The sequence below is a fragment of the Pleurodeles waltl genome, chromosome 1_1, assembly GCF_031143425.1.
Source record: "Pleurodeles waltl isolate 20211129_DDA chromosome 1_1, aPleWal1.hap1.20221129, whole genome shotgun sequence".
NCBI lineage: Eukaryota > Metazoa > Chordata > Amphibia > Caudata > Salamandridae > Pleurodeles > Pleurodeles waltl.
The window spans coordinates 940,847,679-940,865,650 of record NC_090436.1 but is presented as its reverse complement, the minus strand read 5'-3'; positions in this window follow the sequence as shown (position 1 = coordinate 940,865,650).

Here is a 17,972-nt window from a genome sequence, read left to right as displayed (position 1 = left end):
GAGCAAGAGCCACTTTCCTTCTTTAAACCAAGATTCAACCAATCCTGCCAGAGTACCAAATACTTCAATTATTTCTCCGCTGATGGCTCCAGTCCATCCCCCAGAAAGTATATCTCTTCCGTTAAATCCAGTGCCTAGTATTGGTACCTTTAATCCTACTTATGATCATGTTTTCTCTGGCTCCTTGCAGAGGACCCAGAACATTGGTCCAACTGGAATAAGAGCATTGCAACTCCCCCCGTAGTCATGCCCATATGTCTTGGTTATTTCTAATGTGCCTGTACTTAAAACCAAATCCCCAGAATCGTTTACTGAGCTCAAAAACAAGGTTATTCATTGGTTACATCTTAATGTGGGGTTTGCATTCTCCATGACATCCTCGATCTTGATGGTGAGAAGGGTTGGGTGGGTGGGTTTCCTAGAAAAGATCGGTACAGGGGACTGTATTGTCATCAATTTTGACTCCCCTGCTCTTGTACGGCAGCTTGCGTTAAATGCAGATAGACCATATCCTTCAGTAGGCATGGTCTCTCTGTGTAGACTCCAAGCATTCTATCCGTCCGTACGGCCACCTATGAACAGGCAACCATTATTGTTTCGGAAAGTTTCCCGTGACATTGAGACACGGTCCAGCCCTGTTCTTAGTCCCAGACATCCATCACTGTCACTCTCGGAGATAGATTGACTATGCGATGGCCCGTGGGGAGAGGATTCCAACACTCTTGCTTCTGAGCACACTAATCATGCTGTCCCTAATGCTCCTACTTTAGCAATTCCATTGTCTTTGACGGACCCTGATAATCGGGGAACTTCTGACAACACTTTTCATTCAGCCAATAAGGAGGGGGCTCCTCCTCCCACAATCACTTCTAGGGATCCAGGGCCCTATCGTTTAGATACCTCATTAGATATGATTTAATCAGGCCCAGCACCTTGTGAAGTGTACACCACACAGGACAACACAGATACAGGCAACTATATTCCCCCAAAGGAAGCTAGACATATCAAATCCAATGATCTTGCCAAGGTTCTTAGTTGGAATATAGCAGGGCTGGAAAGCAAAATGCAAAATCCGGAATGGGGTCAATTTATTGACGAACATCTACTATGTCTATTCCAAGAAGCTTGGGCGACGGGTCCTAAACATAGATTAGGTTTTAGAAGCTATTGGGTTCCAGCTCGAAAGTCACCCTCTGGGAGACCTTCGGGAGGGCTACTTATATGGCTAAGTAGTTCTCTCAGAAGTAAAGCTGTAGCAATAGATACAGGCTGCCCTGACCTACAGGCCCTATTGTTAACGATCCCCGAGGAGAAATCTTTACTAATAATCAATGTTTACAACAGGAGTGAGGGCACCCTTGTAGATCAGGATGTTCTATTTTTATTGGATAGCTTACTTAAAAATAATATTTCTCACTTTATTCTGATTGGAGGGGACTTTAACGTTACATTTGAGCCCAACCCCCTGGTTCAAGAAGAGGATGCCTATTGGGGGATTCCACAGCTAGTCTCTAACAAAAGGCCGAGATTGAACACAACAGCTTGTTTAGTGGCTGATATTACAATAACTTATGGCTTTCGAGCCTGCAATGGTCGCTCCTGCTCTGACATAAATCTGCATCCCACTTTCAAACGAGGAAGGTCTAGAAGCCAGATTGATTATATACTCCTTGATATTCGACTGTGGGGCCATATGGTTGATATGAGAGTACAAGAGCATGAAGAGAGTGACCACGACCCATTGATTTTATCGACTAGAGGCCTATTCCCTTTACTTGAGACACCCATCAGCTAGCTTTATCAAATAATAGACGGAATATAAAATGGGAGTTTGTTACTACATCCCCCGAGCATCTTTCATCAATATACAATCTGCTAGCCAATCAAATGGAGTGTATGCTTCATTACAAAGAAGATGATGAGGGTGATAGGCTTTTAGCAGCCCACAGTAAATTGTTCGATTCCCTAAAACACCTTTTCACAAAAGAGATCACCAGTAATCCCAAGAAAAAGTGTTGGGCACGGTGGTTTAATAATTTATGTAGGGAAGCACAGCTCACTTTATTGAAAGCTCTAAAAACAGGCCAAGTTGAATTTATAAGAACAGCCAGAAAAGATTACAAGAACGAATGTAACAAGGCACGCAGAAGCTGGGAAGTGGCTAGATGGGTAGCTATCCTGGAAACCCCTAAATCAAAAGATACCTGCAGGTTTTGGAAATTAATAGCAGAAAACTGCGGAGACTCTGTCTCTGTACCTGGCACATCAATTCTTCCTGCAACCTGGGTTGAGCATTTTGGCCAATTATATGCAGGTCCTCCCGAGGTATCCTCTAGGTCCCTCGATGTTCCAATATCCCAAGACGCTACCCCGATCTTATTTACTTTAGCTGAAACAAGTGCCGCTATAGATTCACTAAATTGGGGAAAGGCTCCAGGTCCTGATAAGATTCCGGGCGATTTATACAAGACAAGACCTGACATATGGGCTCCTTATCTCAACTGAATTTGCAATGCAATCACAGCTGGAGCCCCTATCCCTCACTCATGGAAAAGGGCTGAGATAGTCCCCATCTTTAAAAAAGGTTGCCCCAATATTCCAGCTCACTATCGTCCGATCAGTCTCCTAGATAATTTTCAAAAAATGTATGCTAAACACCTTTTGTGCCACCTCGATGAATGGATCATGGAATCTAATGCCCTATCTAATCTACAAGCAGGGTTCAGACCTGCTGTGAGCATTATTGCTGTGAGCACTATTGACCAAGTCCTGAGATTCCTGGCAATTAAATGGAAGAATGTGGACTTAGGGGGGGAAATCTGTATGTGGTCTTCATAGACCTGAGAGCTGCATTTGATCTGATCCCCAGGAACATGCTATGGTCAACACTCTCCAATATGGGGGTTCCTTCAGGTCTCTTGAGTCTTATCACCCGGCTTCATGACAACACCTATGCCCTAATTAGATGCGGCAAGGAGGGTGAGTTGACAGATCCTGTGGCTATTAATAGAGGTGTCCGGCAGGGGTGCGTTCTGGCTCCTACCCTTTTTTTGCTTTATATCCATAACTGTACCCGTTATTTGGAGAATTGCATAAACGACTCGCCCAAACTGGCTGAGGAAAAAAATCCCCTGTTTATTGTACGCGGACGATACAATTTTGCTCGCTAAATCTCCCGTGGGGATCCAAAATTTGGTTAACCAATTTTGTGCTTTCTGTAAGGATTTTGGGCTTGACGTCAATGCTAAAAAAACGAAACTTATGATATACAGCTCTCTAAGGAAACGACCACGTGTCAGAATTGAAATGAATTCAATACCGCTGGAGAAAGTGGAAGAGTTTGACTATCTGGGAATTAGATTATCGACCACAGGAAAATGGGAGGCAGCCACTGATAAAGGGGAACTTATCTTAAGTCAAAGAGGTGAGGCCCTAGTACGTAGGTCTAGAAAGGCTCTGAGTTCCCCTTTGATTATAATTGCCGAGATCTATAATGTCCAAATCAGTGCGGCGGCCCTGTATGGAGCGGAACTCTGGGGATTACATAGAAGATTGAATATTTTACAAACAAAAGAAAACAACTTCCTTAGACAGGTTTCCCGGTTAGGGGTAGGTACCCCAATGATTCCTCTCAGGCTCGATTTAGGATTAAACAGCATCAAAACCATAGCGGCCCTGAGATCGCTTTCCTATTGGATCCGCCTTTGGACAACTCCCGAACTCGAACCATACAGGGCGGCGGTGAGGGAACTCATAGCTACTCCTCAGGGCCCGACTAAAATCCAATGGCTGCAGGAGATGAAATCTGCTTGGGTTAAAATAGGTCTCTCCCATTACTGGGAACATCCTGAGCTGATTCCCAATAACGCGAGACAACTTGTTAAAAGAAGATACTGGGAAAAAGCCAACGAAGATATACTGCGCCAAAACGGGCTGGGTAGGTTAACAACAGAATTCCTCCAATTCAAACACGAACCTTGGCCTGAGACTTTTGTGAACCTCCCCATGCCACCATATGCTCGTGCCCTTTACCTACAGCTTAGATATGGTTCCCTACCTATTAATACTTATACGGCCCACTGGTCATCCAGCGCCCCTTCGACTGATAGATGTATATCTTGCCCTCATTATAAAGAAACAATCGAGCATATTCTGTTTTTCTGTCCCTCATACAAGAGCCCTAGAGGAAAGTGGATTATCCCCCTCTGTAAAAATCTATCACTGTTGGACAGAGCCAATGCCACCAGAATATGCAAATATGAAACATCCACACTGGTTGCCTCCTCAGTTACCAAATTTTCATCGGAGGCTTGGTGTATTCGTCGTAGGCTCATTTCTGTGGAGGGCCCCTAGAGCTCTAGGCTGAGCCTTTGTTTGTTTATAGAGGGAGATTTCAACCAGATCCATATTTCTTCGTTCTTTCTTTTATTTTCTAATATATGCCATGTACCCTGTCATTATTTTGAATTTATTAACTTATATGCGACATCCTTTCCTGTATTTTAGCAAGAATTCCCGACCTTTTTAGGAGCAAACTGAGACCGCACAAGCTTACAGAGATGTTTTTTTTATGTCAAAACTTGTCAATTGTCGTATTTTAAGTCCGATTTTAATCTTAGTTGTAAGGATTTTACTGAAATATTTGATATGTTAGTTGATTATTAGACTTTTATAGTATCTTGAATGACTGTTATTAGGAATTATGATGAGTTATTGCGATTCCAATGGATTTTATACAACTATGTAAGACTGTGCTTTTCTTTTTAATTTTAAATGGTCCAAACTTTCTGGACCGAATGCATTTAAATAAAAATAAATATTATATATAAAAAAATGTAAACAAATATAACCATCACCAACCAAGTTAATTTAATCCATCTCACACAACTACAACACATAAATCAAACAATTCCACAAAACAATCCATTTTTTTTTACATAAACAATATAATATCACATTTCCCATCCAAATCAAAACAAAGAAAAAAACGTACTGTTCTGTAGCTGCAGATCTTTCTCTGTATCTACGTAATAAAAAACAGTAATCCACCAAGTATTAAGTAAATAATATCCAACAATTACACCACAAAATGCTAAAATATAACAAATCCATTTTAAACCTCTCAAAGCAATCCAAAGAAATATGATCCATAAAAAGCCCTGAAAAGGTATTTTATGAAAAGAAACACTCAAGTAGACCAGACAAAAGGTAAAAAGAAAATTGGTTTATTTTAAACCAGAACTGGTTTCCTTAAAAAAGAAATATGACCTCAAAATGACCAATGAACACACTTGTAGACAAAAACCTTCTAAGTAAATAAAGAAACCTACCCACAAAGCACATTACATTGCCAAAAAAAAAAAAACAGGTAATCATCAAAATATTACTAACATCACACAAATGAGCATAACATAGTGATACATTACAAAAAATATACAAAAATGCAAAACCACACACTACTGAAAAACTGTAATACATCTAAATATACATAGAACACACAAACAATACTATAACTAACTTCTAGACCTCCCTCCTAAATACCCCCTACCCTCAAAACAATTAAAAATCCTTTAAAAAGGGCAACCTGTTCTGATGAACAGCACTACCTTAACTCGACCTGGTTCTGGGAAAATAAACTAAAAATACCACAAATAGGTTACTAAAAAGAAGGCAGTGGTAAACAAAATGGCCGCTAAATGAAACTAAGAGAAGACTATCTCCCCATAGAAATGAATGCAAAATAATGTAAAAATGTTGATAAAATGTTTGAAAAATGTAAACAATGGAAATAAAAGTTCAAAAAATAAAACATTTAAATGAATATGATATGATTTACATGTTTTTTTTACTAATCAAAATAATAGTAAAGTGAATTATTTAAATAACTTTATACAATGTTTTTTACTTGAAGTATATGTAATTACAAACATAAACATATACAAAAATGAAAATTGAAAGCATAAATGGAAATAGTGTAACTTCTTTATTTCACATAAAAATGTAATAAATAATATTATTGGTTACATGCATACAACTTTGAGTTTGGCAGTCCCACCGCAGGACCGCCAAATTCACGGTGGAGGATGCGACTGCCATGGCGGTGACGCCGTCCCCAGCGTACTACACTGCAGGAACACTGTAATACGTGCTTCTGCCAGACTGACCAGTGGGAGCAGTGCTATGATATTGGCCTCGGCTCCCTTAAGGAAGCCAAGATCAATATGGTAGCACACAGCACCCTTGGAATGCGCACTGTCTGCAAGGCAGACTGTGCGCATTGTGACAGTGTTGGGCAGGATGGCCCCTGCACTCCCCATACCATGGGCATGGGCAGTGCAGGGGCCCCCGTTAGCCCTCAGCACACTCTAGCGGCCAACCTTTCCATGGCTGAGAGATTGTCATGAAAAGACTGGTAGTAAGGTGAGTTGTAATCAGCCAGGCGGCGCTGAGTTCAGCACCACCTTGGCTGACTACAACTCGGACCCTCGTCAGCCCATCAGGAACAATGTGACGGGTCCGCCAGCCAGGGTCATAATGTGGTGGTTTGATGGCCACTGCGAGGCTGGCGATCCTTGGACTGCTAGTCTTGTGGCCCTAAGCATTTTTCTAATACTAATCACTGACAATAACAGTAAAGTGTTTCTACTATGCACAAGGGAAACTAAAATAAATATTTTTAATATAAATATACAATTAAACTATCACACTACAACATAATTTTTTTTATTGTTATACACAAAAGGGGCCAAATCTACTATTCACACCATCAATCTAACCATATTGGAGGAAAGTGTTGGACACTGAAGAGGTGACAATTACTATTCCCATTCTACTCTAAATCAATTTGGGGAAGGTGATAGACCCTAAAGGGGTTGCATTTATTATTCCCACTGCATTCTAAACCATTTGGGAAAGGCGTTGGGAAGTAAAGAGGTGAATTTTACTATTCCCTCTCCAATCTAACCATATTGGGAAAAGGTTTTGGACACTAAAGGCATATTCCCACCCCAGTCCAAACCAATTTGGGGAAGGTGTTGGACACCAAAGATCTGACATTTATGATTCCCACTCCAATCTAAACATATTAGGGAATGGAGCTGTATACTAAAGGGCTGAAATGTACTGTTCCCACTCCAATCTAAACCAATTTGAGGAAGGTGTTTTTACACTAAAGCGGTAACATTTACTATTTCCACTCCTACTTAAAGCAATTTGGCGAAGGTGTAGGACACTAAGGGGGTGGCGTTTACTATTAATACTCCAATCTAACCATATTGGGGGAACACGTGGAACACTACAGGGGTGACATTTACTATTCCCACTCCAATCTAAAGCAATTTGGGAAAGGTGTTGGACACTAAAAGGGTGAACTTGGCTATTCCCTCTCCAATCTAAGGCTATTTAAATATGGTGTTGGATGCTAAAGAGATTATTTTTATACCATCCCCTTCAAAATAAAGCATTTTACATAAGTTAATACAAATTAACAATTTAAAAACAATCAGTACTCCAAAATCATACATATTGCTTTTAGATAAAATTAACTAAACACTTATGTACTAATGTACTAATACACTCATCTAAAGTACAAACCCTTATATACATATTTAAATTTTAATATATACAATTAATATGTTCATGACTATCTAAAATTAAAATTAATATATAGTAGAAAATAATAACTACATTGGTTTATATATTAAAATATAATAAAATTATAAATTATTAATCCACACATCTTTAAAGTTATTTGCTTTAATTTTAAATCAAAAACATGTTTTTTAACTAACTCTCCTCAGCCCTATCCCCTAAAAACCCAAATCCCTACTACTAAAAAAAGTCTTCAACATTTATTATGCATATTATTTCAACTAAATATAACAAATTTAAACAATTTAAAACCTAAAAAAAATATGTAACTAAAATACCAATAAAAAAATAATACACATATACAATCAAACGCACTACAATCAATTAGATACTAATTACCTCTTATAAATGATATTACAAACAATTATATTTTGCACATCGATATTTATTACAACAATATTAAACACAACAATAAAAAAAGTATTCTTATCTTCAACAATCCTTTTGATGATATTTTTGATATTCCAATATTCTTGACACAATGGCCAATAGCTTTTTTGCATTCGCAAACGGTGCAAATTGCAAAATTCGTCCGTTTGCGAATGCAAAAATGCCTTTCACAATGTATGAAAGGCATTCGCAGTGGAATTTTAAGGAATCACTAAAATAGCGATTCCTTAAAATTTCGACCCCATTTAGAGAATCGCAAAAAGCGATTCTCTAAATTGTAAATTGCAAATAGAGAATTCCTATTTGTGATTTCCAAAGCACATGTATCAATCATTTCCCAAATGTGAATTGGGCATTTAGGAAATGTAATTACCACAAACTAAAGTTTGGTGGTAACCATGTGAAAATTCTTAAAATGCATTATAAATGCATTTTTAAAATTGACATGGAGCGCACACATACCCCTGAGGCTTATGTGTGCTTCACATGTCCGTAAAAATATTTTTGGGGTGCAGCAGACGGGGCCTTAGCCCCCAGCACCCTGGGATTTGCACTTCCTAATTTGCGAATTCCTAACTGGAATTCGCAATTTGGGAAATGCAAAAACATTTGCAACAGGCCCATAGATGCAAATGGGGTCGGATTCTCTATTTGCGATTTAGTAGTAGCATTTGTGAATTTTAAGAATTTGCTATTACCGAATTGCAAAATTCATAAATACCATTTTGCATTTCTTAAATAGCGATTTCTTAAAATTCGCTATTTAAGAAACACAAATCGGTTTCTTGATACATCTGTACCAATATTTTTATATTGCAGTATTACAATATATTTTTCCAGTATTCTGTTCAAACAACATCTTTGAATGCACAGCAAATGTGACAAGATAAGAATAAGATTTACAAGCCTGTTTACAGAAAGAAGCACTCATGGAAGAATACAAGGGGAGTTGGGAGGGACAAACACACTCTGGAAAGACTAAAACAAAAAAGCCTTCAGATACAAAGCCAGAAAATGAGAGTTACAAACCACAAAGTCAATGGTGAAGCAGCAGGCGGAATGCACTCCCAGAAAAGCTTTCTGGATGGTTCCAAGACATGGTTTCAACGTAGGCTTTGACCTAAAAATTCTCTAATACTGTATATCAAGGAGCTTGGTGCAGGCAATGATTTTCGGCTTACAGTTCAGAACACTGTGAAAGGCGAGCCAGTCTTGTACCAGGGATAGTCTGTGCGGGGAAGATGAGGCAGAATAATGTCTTTGGTGTGCTTAGCTTCAAGCGGCTGAAAGATAGCCAGTATTGGGTATCTTTCAGGGTATGATTCAGTTTGAGTATGTCATCAAGCGATGACACTTTGCAGTATAGTTGTATAACATCAGAGTAAAGGTTATAGGAGAGGTTGGATTGTATTCGAATTGGTGTAAGAGGTTTGGTGGACAAATTGAAGATGGTTGGATACAGTGTGGCTCTTTGTGGGACCCAGTGGATTATGGGGACTGATGAGAAAGAGATCTGTTTAATTTGATTTATTGAAATCAGTTGTCAATATCAGACCAATATCACTTTAACCCCTTCGCTGCCAGGCCTTTTCACCCTCCTGTGCCAGGCCTTTTTTTGGCTATTTGGGGCAGTTCGCGCTTAGGCCCTCATAATTTTTTGTCCACATAAGCTAGCCAAGCCAAATTTGCGTCCTTTTTTTCCAACATCCTAGGGATTCTAGAGGTACCCAGACTTTGTGGGTTCCCCTGAAGGAGGCCAAGAAATTAGCCAAAATACAGTGAAAATTATTTTTTCGAACAAATGGTAAAAAGTGGCGGCAGAAGAAGGCTTGTGTTTTTTTCCCTGAAAATGGCATCAACAAAGGGTTTGCAGTGCTAAAATCACCAGCTTCCCAGCTTTCAGGGACAGGCAGACTTGAATCAGAAAACCCAATTTTTCAACACAAATTTGGCATTTTACTGGGACATACCCCATTTTTACGATTTTTTGTGCTTTCAGCCTCCTTCCAGACAGTGACAGAAATGGGCATGAAACCAATGCTGGATCCCAGAAACCTAAACATTTCTGAAAAGTAGACAAAATTCTGAATTCAGCAAGGGGTCATTTGTGTAGATCCTACGAGGTTTTCCTACAGAAAATAACAACTGAAAAATAAAAATATTGAAATTGAGGTGAAAAAAACACCAATTTTTCTCTACGTTTTTACTCTGTAACTTTTTCCTGCAATTTCGGATTTTTTAAAGCAATATAGCGTTACGTCTGCTGGACTCTTCTGGTTGCAGGGTTATGTAGGGCTTGTAGGTTCATCAAGAACCCAAGGTACCCAGAGCCAATAAATGAGCTGCACCCTGCAGTGCGTTTTCATTCTATACCGGGTATACAGCAATTCATTTGCTGAAATATAAAGAGTGAAAAATAGCTATCAAGAAAACCTTGGTATTTCCCAAATGGGCACAAGGTAAGGTGTTGAGGAGCAGTCGTTATTTGCACATCTCTGAATTCCGGGGTGACCATACTAGCATGTGAATTACAGGGCATTTCTCAAATAGACGTCTTTTTTACACACTCTCTTATATTTGGAAGGAAAAAATGTAGAGAAAGACAAGGGGCAATAACACTTGTTTTGCAATTCTATGTTCCCCCAAGTCTCGCAATAAAAATGATACCTCACTTGTGTGGGTAGGCCTAGTGCCCGCGACAGAAAATACCCCAAAACACAACGTAGACACATCACATTTTTTTAAAGAAAACAGAGGTGTTTTTTACAAAGTGCCTACCTGTAGATTTTGGCCTTTAGCTCAGCCGGCACCTAGGAAAACCTACGAAACCTGTGCATTTTTTTAAACTAGAGACCTAGGGGAATCCAAGATGGCGTGACTTGTGAAGCTCTGACCAGGTTCTGTTACCCAGAATCCTTTGCAAACCTCCACATTTGTCTAAAAAAACACATTTTCCTCACATTTCGGTGACAGAAAGTTCTGGAATCGGAGAGGAGCCACAAATGTCCTTCCCCCCAGCATTCCCCCAAGTCTCCCGATAAAAATGATACCTCACTTGTGTGGGTAGGCCTAGCGCCTGCGGCAGGAAATGCCCCAAAACACAACGTGGACACATCACAGTTTTTCACAGAAAACAGAGGTGTTTTTTGCAAAGTGCCTACCTGTAGATTTTGGCCTCTAGCTCAGCCGGCACCTAGGGAAACCTACCAAACCTGTGCATTTATGAAAACTAGAGACCTAGGGGAACCCAAGATGGGGTGACTTGTGGGGCTCTGACCAGGTTCTCTTACCCAGAATCCTTTGCAAACCTCATAATTTGGCTAAAAAAACTAATTTTCCTCACATTTCGGTGACAGAAAGTTCTGGAATCTGAGAGGAGCCACAAATTTCCTTCCACCCAGCGTTCCCCCAAGTCTCCCGATAAAAATGATACCTCAATGGTGTGGGTAGGCCTAACGCCTGTGACAGGAAATGCCCCAAAACACAACGTGGACACATCACATTTTTTTAAAGAAAACAGAGGTGTTTTTTGCAAAGTGCCTACCTGTAGATTTTGGCCTCTAGCTCAGCCAGCACCTAGAGAAACCTACCAAACCTGTGCATTTTTAAAAACTGGAGACCTAGGGGAATCCAACCTGGGGTGACTTGTGAAGCTCTGACCAGGTTCTGTTACCCAGAATCCTTTGCAAACCTCAAAATTTGTCTAATAAAACACATTTTCCTCACATTTCGGTGACAGAAAGTTCTGGAATCTGAGAGGAGCCACAAATTTCCTTCCACCCAGCGTTCCCCCAAGTCTCCCGATAAAAATGATACCTCAATGGTGTGGGTAGGCCTAACGCCTGTGACAGGAAATGCCCCAAAACACAACGTGGACACATCAAATTGTTTTAAAGAAAACAGAGGTGTTTTTTGCAAAGTGCCTACCTGTAGATTTTGGCCTCTAGCTCAGCCAGCACCTAGAGAAACCTACCAAACCTGTGCGTTTTTAAAAACTAGAGACCTAGGGGAATCCAACCTGGGGTGACTTGTGGGGCTCTGACCAGGTTCTGTTACCCAGAATCCTTTGCAAACCTCAAAATGTGGCTAAAAAAACAAATTTTCCTCACATTTCGGTGACAGAAAGTTCTGGAATCTGAGAGGAGCCACAAATTACCTTCCACCCAGCGTTCCCCCAAGTCTCCCGATAAAAATGATACCTCACTTGTGTGGGTAGGCCTAGCGCCTGCAACAGGAAATGCCCCAAAACACAACGTGGACACATCACAATTTTTGACAGAAAACAGAGGTGTTTTTTGCAAAGTGCCTACCTGTAGATTTTGGCCTCTAGATCAGCCGGCACCTAGGGAAACCTACCAAACCTCTGCATTTTTTAAAACTAGAGACCTAGGGGAATCCAAGATGGTGTGACTTGTGGGGCTCTGACCAGGTTCTGTTACCCAGAATCCTTTGCAAACCTCAACATTTGGCTAAAAAAACACATTTTCCTCACATTTCGGTGATAGAAAGTTCTGGAATCTGAGAGGAGCCACAAATTACCTTCCACCCAGCGTTCCCCCAAGTCTCCCAATATAAATGATACCTCACTTGTGTGGGTAGGCCTAGCGCCCGCGACAGGACATGCCCCAAAACACAACGTGGACACATCACAATTTTTGACAGAAAACAGAGGTATTTTTTGCCAAGTGCCTACCTGTAGATTTTGGCTTGTAGCTCAGCTGACACCTAGGGAAACCTACCAAACCTGTGCATTTTGGAAAACTAGAGACCTAGGGGAATCCAAGATGGGGTGACTTGTGGGGCTCTGACCAGGTTCTGTTACCCAGAATCCTTTGCAAACCTCAAAATTTGGCTAAAAAAACATGTTTTCCACTCATTTCGGTGACAGAAAGTTCTGGAATCTGAGAGGAGCCACAAATTTCCTTCCACCCAGCGTTCCCCCAAGTCTCCCGATAAATATGGTACCTCACTTGTGTGGGTAGGCCTAGCGCCCGTGAAAGGAAATGCCTCAAAACACAACGTAGACACATCACATTTTTTTAAAGAAAACTGAGGTGTTTTTTGCAAAGTGCCTACCTGTAGATTTTGGCCTCTAGCTCAGCCGGCACCTAGGGAAACCTGCCAAACCTGTGCATTTTTTAAAACTAGAGACCTAGGGAAATCCAAGATGGGGTGACTTGTGGGGCTCTGACCAGGTTCTTTTACCCAGAATCCTTTGCAAACCGCAAAATTTGGCTAAAAAAACACATTTTCCTCACATTTCGGTGACAGAAAGTTCTGGAATCTGAGAGGAGCCACAAATTTCCTTCCACCTAGCGTTCCCCCAAGTCTCCCGTTAAAAATGATACCTCACTTGTGTGGGTAGGCCTAGCGCCTGTGACAGGAAATGCCCCAAAACACAACGTGGACACATCAAATTTTTTTAAAGAAAACAGAGGTGTTTTTTGCAAAGTGCCTACCTGTGGATTTTGGCCTCTAGCTCAGCCAGCACCTAGAGAAACCTACCAAACCTGTGCATTTTTAAAAACTAGAGACCTAGGGGAATCCAACCTGGTGTGACTTGTGGGGTTCTGACCAGGTTCTGTTACCCAGAATCCTTTGCAAACCTCAAAATGTGGCTAAAAAAAACACATTTTCCTCACATTTCGGTGACAGAAAGATCTGGAATCTGAGAGGAGCCACAAATTACCTTCCACCCAGCGTTCCCCCAAGTCTCCTGATAAAAATGATACCTCACTTGGGTGGGTAGGCCTAGCGCCCGCGACAGGAAATGCCCCAAAACACAACGTGGACACATCACAATTTGTGACAGAAAACAGAGGTGTTTTTTGCAAAGGGCCTACCTGTAAATTTTGGCCTGTAGCTCAGCTGGCACCTAGAGAAACCTACCAAACCTGTGCTTTTTGGAAAACTAGAGACCTAGGGGAATCCAAGATGGGGTGACTTGTGGGGCTCTGACCAGGTTCTGTTACCCAGAATCCTTTGCAAACCTCAAAATTTGGCTAAAAAAACACATTTTCCATTCATTTCGGTGACAGAAAGTTCTGGAATCTGAGAGGAGCCACAAATTACCTTCCACCCAGCGTTCCCCCAAGTCTCCCGATAAATATTGTACCTCACTTGTGTGGGTAGGCCTAGCGCCCGCGAAAGGAAATGGCCCGAAACACAACGTGGACACATCTCATTTTTTCACGGAAAACAGAGGTGTTTTTTGCAAAGTGCCTACCTGTAGATTTTGGCCTCTAGCTCATTTGCTACCAAATCTGTGCATTTTTTAAAACTAGAGACCTAGGGGAATCCAAGATGGGGTGACTTGTGGGGCTCTGACCAGGTTCTGTTACCCAGAATCCTTTGCAAACCTCATAATTTGGCTAAAAAAACACGTTCTCCTCATATTTCAGTGACAGAAAGTTCTGGAATCGGAGAGGAGCCACAAATTTCCTTCCACCCAGCGTTCCCCCAAGTCTCCCGATAAAAATGATACCTCACATGTGTGGGTAGGCCTAGCGCCCGTGAAAGGAAATGCCTCAAAACACAACGTAGACACATCAAATGTTTTTAAAGAAAACTGAGGTGTTTTTTGCAAAGTGCCTACCTGTAGATTTTGGCCTGTAGCTCAGCCGGCACCTAGGGAAACCTACCAAACCTGTGCATTTTTAAAAACTAGAGACCTAGGGAAATCCAAGATGGGGTGACTTGTGGGCCTCTGACCAGGTTCTGTTACCCAGAATCCTTTGCAAACCTCATAATTTGGCTAAAAAAACACGTTTTCCTCACATTTCGGTGACAGAAAGTTCTGGAATCTGAGAGGAGCCACAAATTTCCTTCCACCCAGCGTTCCCCCAAGTCTCCCGATAAACATGATACCTCACATGTGTGGGTAGGCCTAGCGCCTGTGAAAGGAAATGCCTCAAAACACAACGTAGACACATCACATTTTTTCTAAAGAAAACTGAGGTGTTTTTTGCAAAGTGCCTACCTGTAGATTTTGGCCTGTAGCTCAGCCGGCACCTAGGGAAACCTACCAAACCTGTGCATTTTTAAAAACTAGAGACCTAGGGGAATCCAAGATGGGGTGACTTGTGAGGTTTTGACCAGGTTCTGTTACCCAGAATCCTTTGAAAACCTCACAATTTGGCTAACAAAATGCATTTTCCACTCATTTCGGTGACAGAAAGTTCTGGAATCTGAGAGGAGCCAAAAATGTCTTTCCACCCAGCGTTCCACCAAGTCTCCCGATAAATATGGTACCTCACTTGTGTGGGTAGGCCTAGCGCCCATGAAAGGAAATGGCCCAAAACACAACGTGGACACATCACATTTTTTCACAGAAAACAGAGGTGTTTTTTGCAAAGTGCCTACCTGTGGATTTTGTCCTCTAGCTCAGCTGGCCCCAAGGGGGGCAGAAATGGTCTATATACAATTTGCACCCCAGGGGAGCGACCCTTGCCTAATGGGTCGCTCCCCGTCTCTAAAAAAACAAACTAAAATTTGCCCTGGCGCCTAGAGTTTTCTGCCCCCTCCGGGGGCAGATCAGCCTAATAATAATAGGCCGATCTGCCCCAAGGGGGGGCAGAAATGGCCTAAAATAAATTTGCCCCCCTCCAACCCCCATCCCTGGGAGCGACCCTTGCCTACGGGGTCGCTCCCCCTGTGTTACATTGGCGCAAAAAAAAAATCCCCGGTGCCTAGTGGTTTCTGCCCTCCTTGGGGGCAGATTGGCGTAGCAAAAATCGGCTGATCTGCCCCCAAAGGGTGCAGAAATGGCGTAAATACAATTCTCCCCTCCAGGGGAGCGACCCTTGTCCAAGGGGTCGCTCCCCATCTGTAAAACAAAAAAAATAAAATAGGCTGATCTGTCCCCCAGGGGGGCAGAAATGGCCTAAAATAGATTTTTCCTCCAGGGGAGCGACCGTTGCCTAAGGGGTCTCTCCCCTTGCGTGACATTCACGTAAAAAAAAAAAACTCCCTGGTGTCTAGTGGTTTCTGTCCCCCTTGGGGGCAGATTGGCCTCATAAAAATAGGCCAATCTGCCCCCAAGGGGGGCAGAAATGGCCTAAATATAATTTGCTCCCTAGGGGAGCGACCCTTGCCTAAGGGGTCGCTCCCCACCTCCAAAAAAACAAAACAAAACAAAAAGAAAAAAATGATCCCTGGCGCCTAGAGGTTTCTGCCCCCCCCTGTCCCCCGGGGGCAGAAAAGGCCTTCCAAAAAAAGGCCCCCCCCGGAGTGACCCTTGCCCAAGGGGTCGCTCCCTCATGCCAGTTTCACACAAAAAAAGAAAATCCCTGGTGTCTAGTGGGCGTTTCAAAAGCCGGATTGCAAGGAATCCGGCTTTTGAAATGCTCAGAGACGCTTCAAAGGGAAGGAAATTCCTTTCCTTCCCTTTGAAGTCTCTCTGGGCCTCCCCCACGTGATCGAAAGAGAAATGCTTTGCATTTCTCTTTCAATCACGTTGGAAGCTGAGCTTCCAGCGCGATGGGAGGAGGCCCTCTGTGATTGTCAGCGCGCGATGCGCGCTGACGTCACAGGAGGGGTGGGGCGGTCGGGGGTGTAAGGGGAAGGGCTTCCCCTTCCATCCCTGCCTTGGGGGGGTGGGTGGGGAACACATGGGGGGAGCGCTAGCGCTCCCCCCAGTTCCCAGGTGAAGGACGAGTTGATCTCGTCCAAGGCACGCGAGAACCGGTGCCTTGGACAAGATCACCTAGTCCAGGGCACCGTAAGGGTTAATACTGTTCTGCTTATTCCTATTCTTTTTCTAGGAGTGTGACAGAACATTGTGATTGACCATGTCAAACACCACTAATAGGTCAATGAGTGCTAGCAGAATGAGAATCTCATTTGTCAAGGAGACAGAGATCTTCATCCTCAATCTGTAGAACAGCTGATTCTGTGCTGCAGCTACCCCTGAAGCCGAATTGATAGTTGTTGATTAGGTTGTGTTCTTGGATAAATTATTTCAGTTCAGTAGAGACACAGCCTTTATGCCACTTTTGACAGTAATACAAGATTGGTGATTTGGTAGAAGATTTTCAGCTTTCCAGGTCAGTGTCAGGTTTTTTTCATTCGTGAGGTACCAGTCCTGTTTTCTTACTGGTCGATCCGTCAAGGTCAGGAGGGTTCTTCCCCCAAACATCTTTGCCTCATCCCTCCCATTTTTTCCTAACTTAGGGCCAGATGTAAGTAGGTAAAAAATGGAGACTCACAAATTGCGAGTATTTGCGACTCGCAATTTCCGACTCGCTAACTGCAATGCAGGTAGAAAGTGTGAAGACAATTTGCAACTCGCACACGGAGTCGCACCGCAGATAGTGAGTCCGCTGTTTGCGAGGTCGCTTTTGGCGACCACGCAAAAAAAGGACCCGCAATTTGCGAGTGGGCGTCGCAAATAGCGACTGTGCTGAAAATTTAATGCAGGTGCTGCAGAACACTCTGGAAAACACTTCAGAACACTCAGGAAAACACTTCCTTGCACATGATGATGACATCACAGCCAGGAAGTTTACAAATATACCAGGGAGGAGGGAGGACCACACCCATTTAAACTTCAGCACAGCAAACAAACAGAGCTCCTGCAACCATGGCTGACTATCCTAGGAAAAGGAAGCTAAAGTTTGCTGAAAAGGAGTTGGAGGTGCTGACTGATGAGTGCTGTCAGCACCATGACGAGCTGTTTGGCAGGGCAGCCCTCACCGTGCCAGACACAGAGAAGAAAATAATTTGGCAGGAGATCCAGGACAAGGTCAACTCCCTGGGGGTCAGCCACCAGAGTGTGGAAGAATTGAAGAAAAGATGGTATGACCTGCGCTCCCGGACCAAGGAGAGGATGGCAGAGCGGCTCCGGGAGATGAGAGGCACAGGAGGGGGACCATCGACGGTACCACCACCCACACCCCTGGAGGAAAGGGTAGAAGACACCCTAGAGCCTGAGG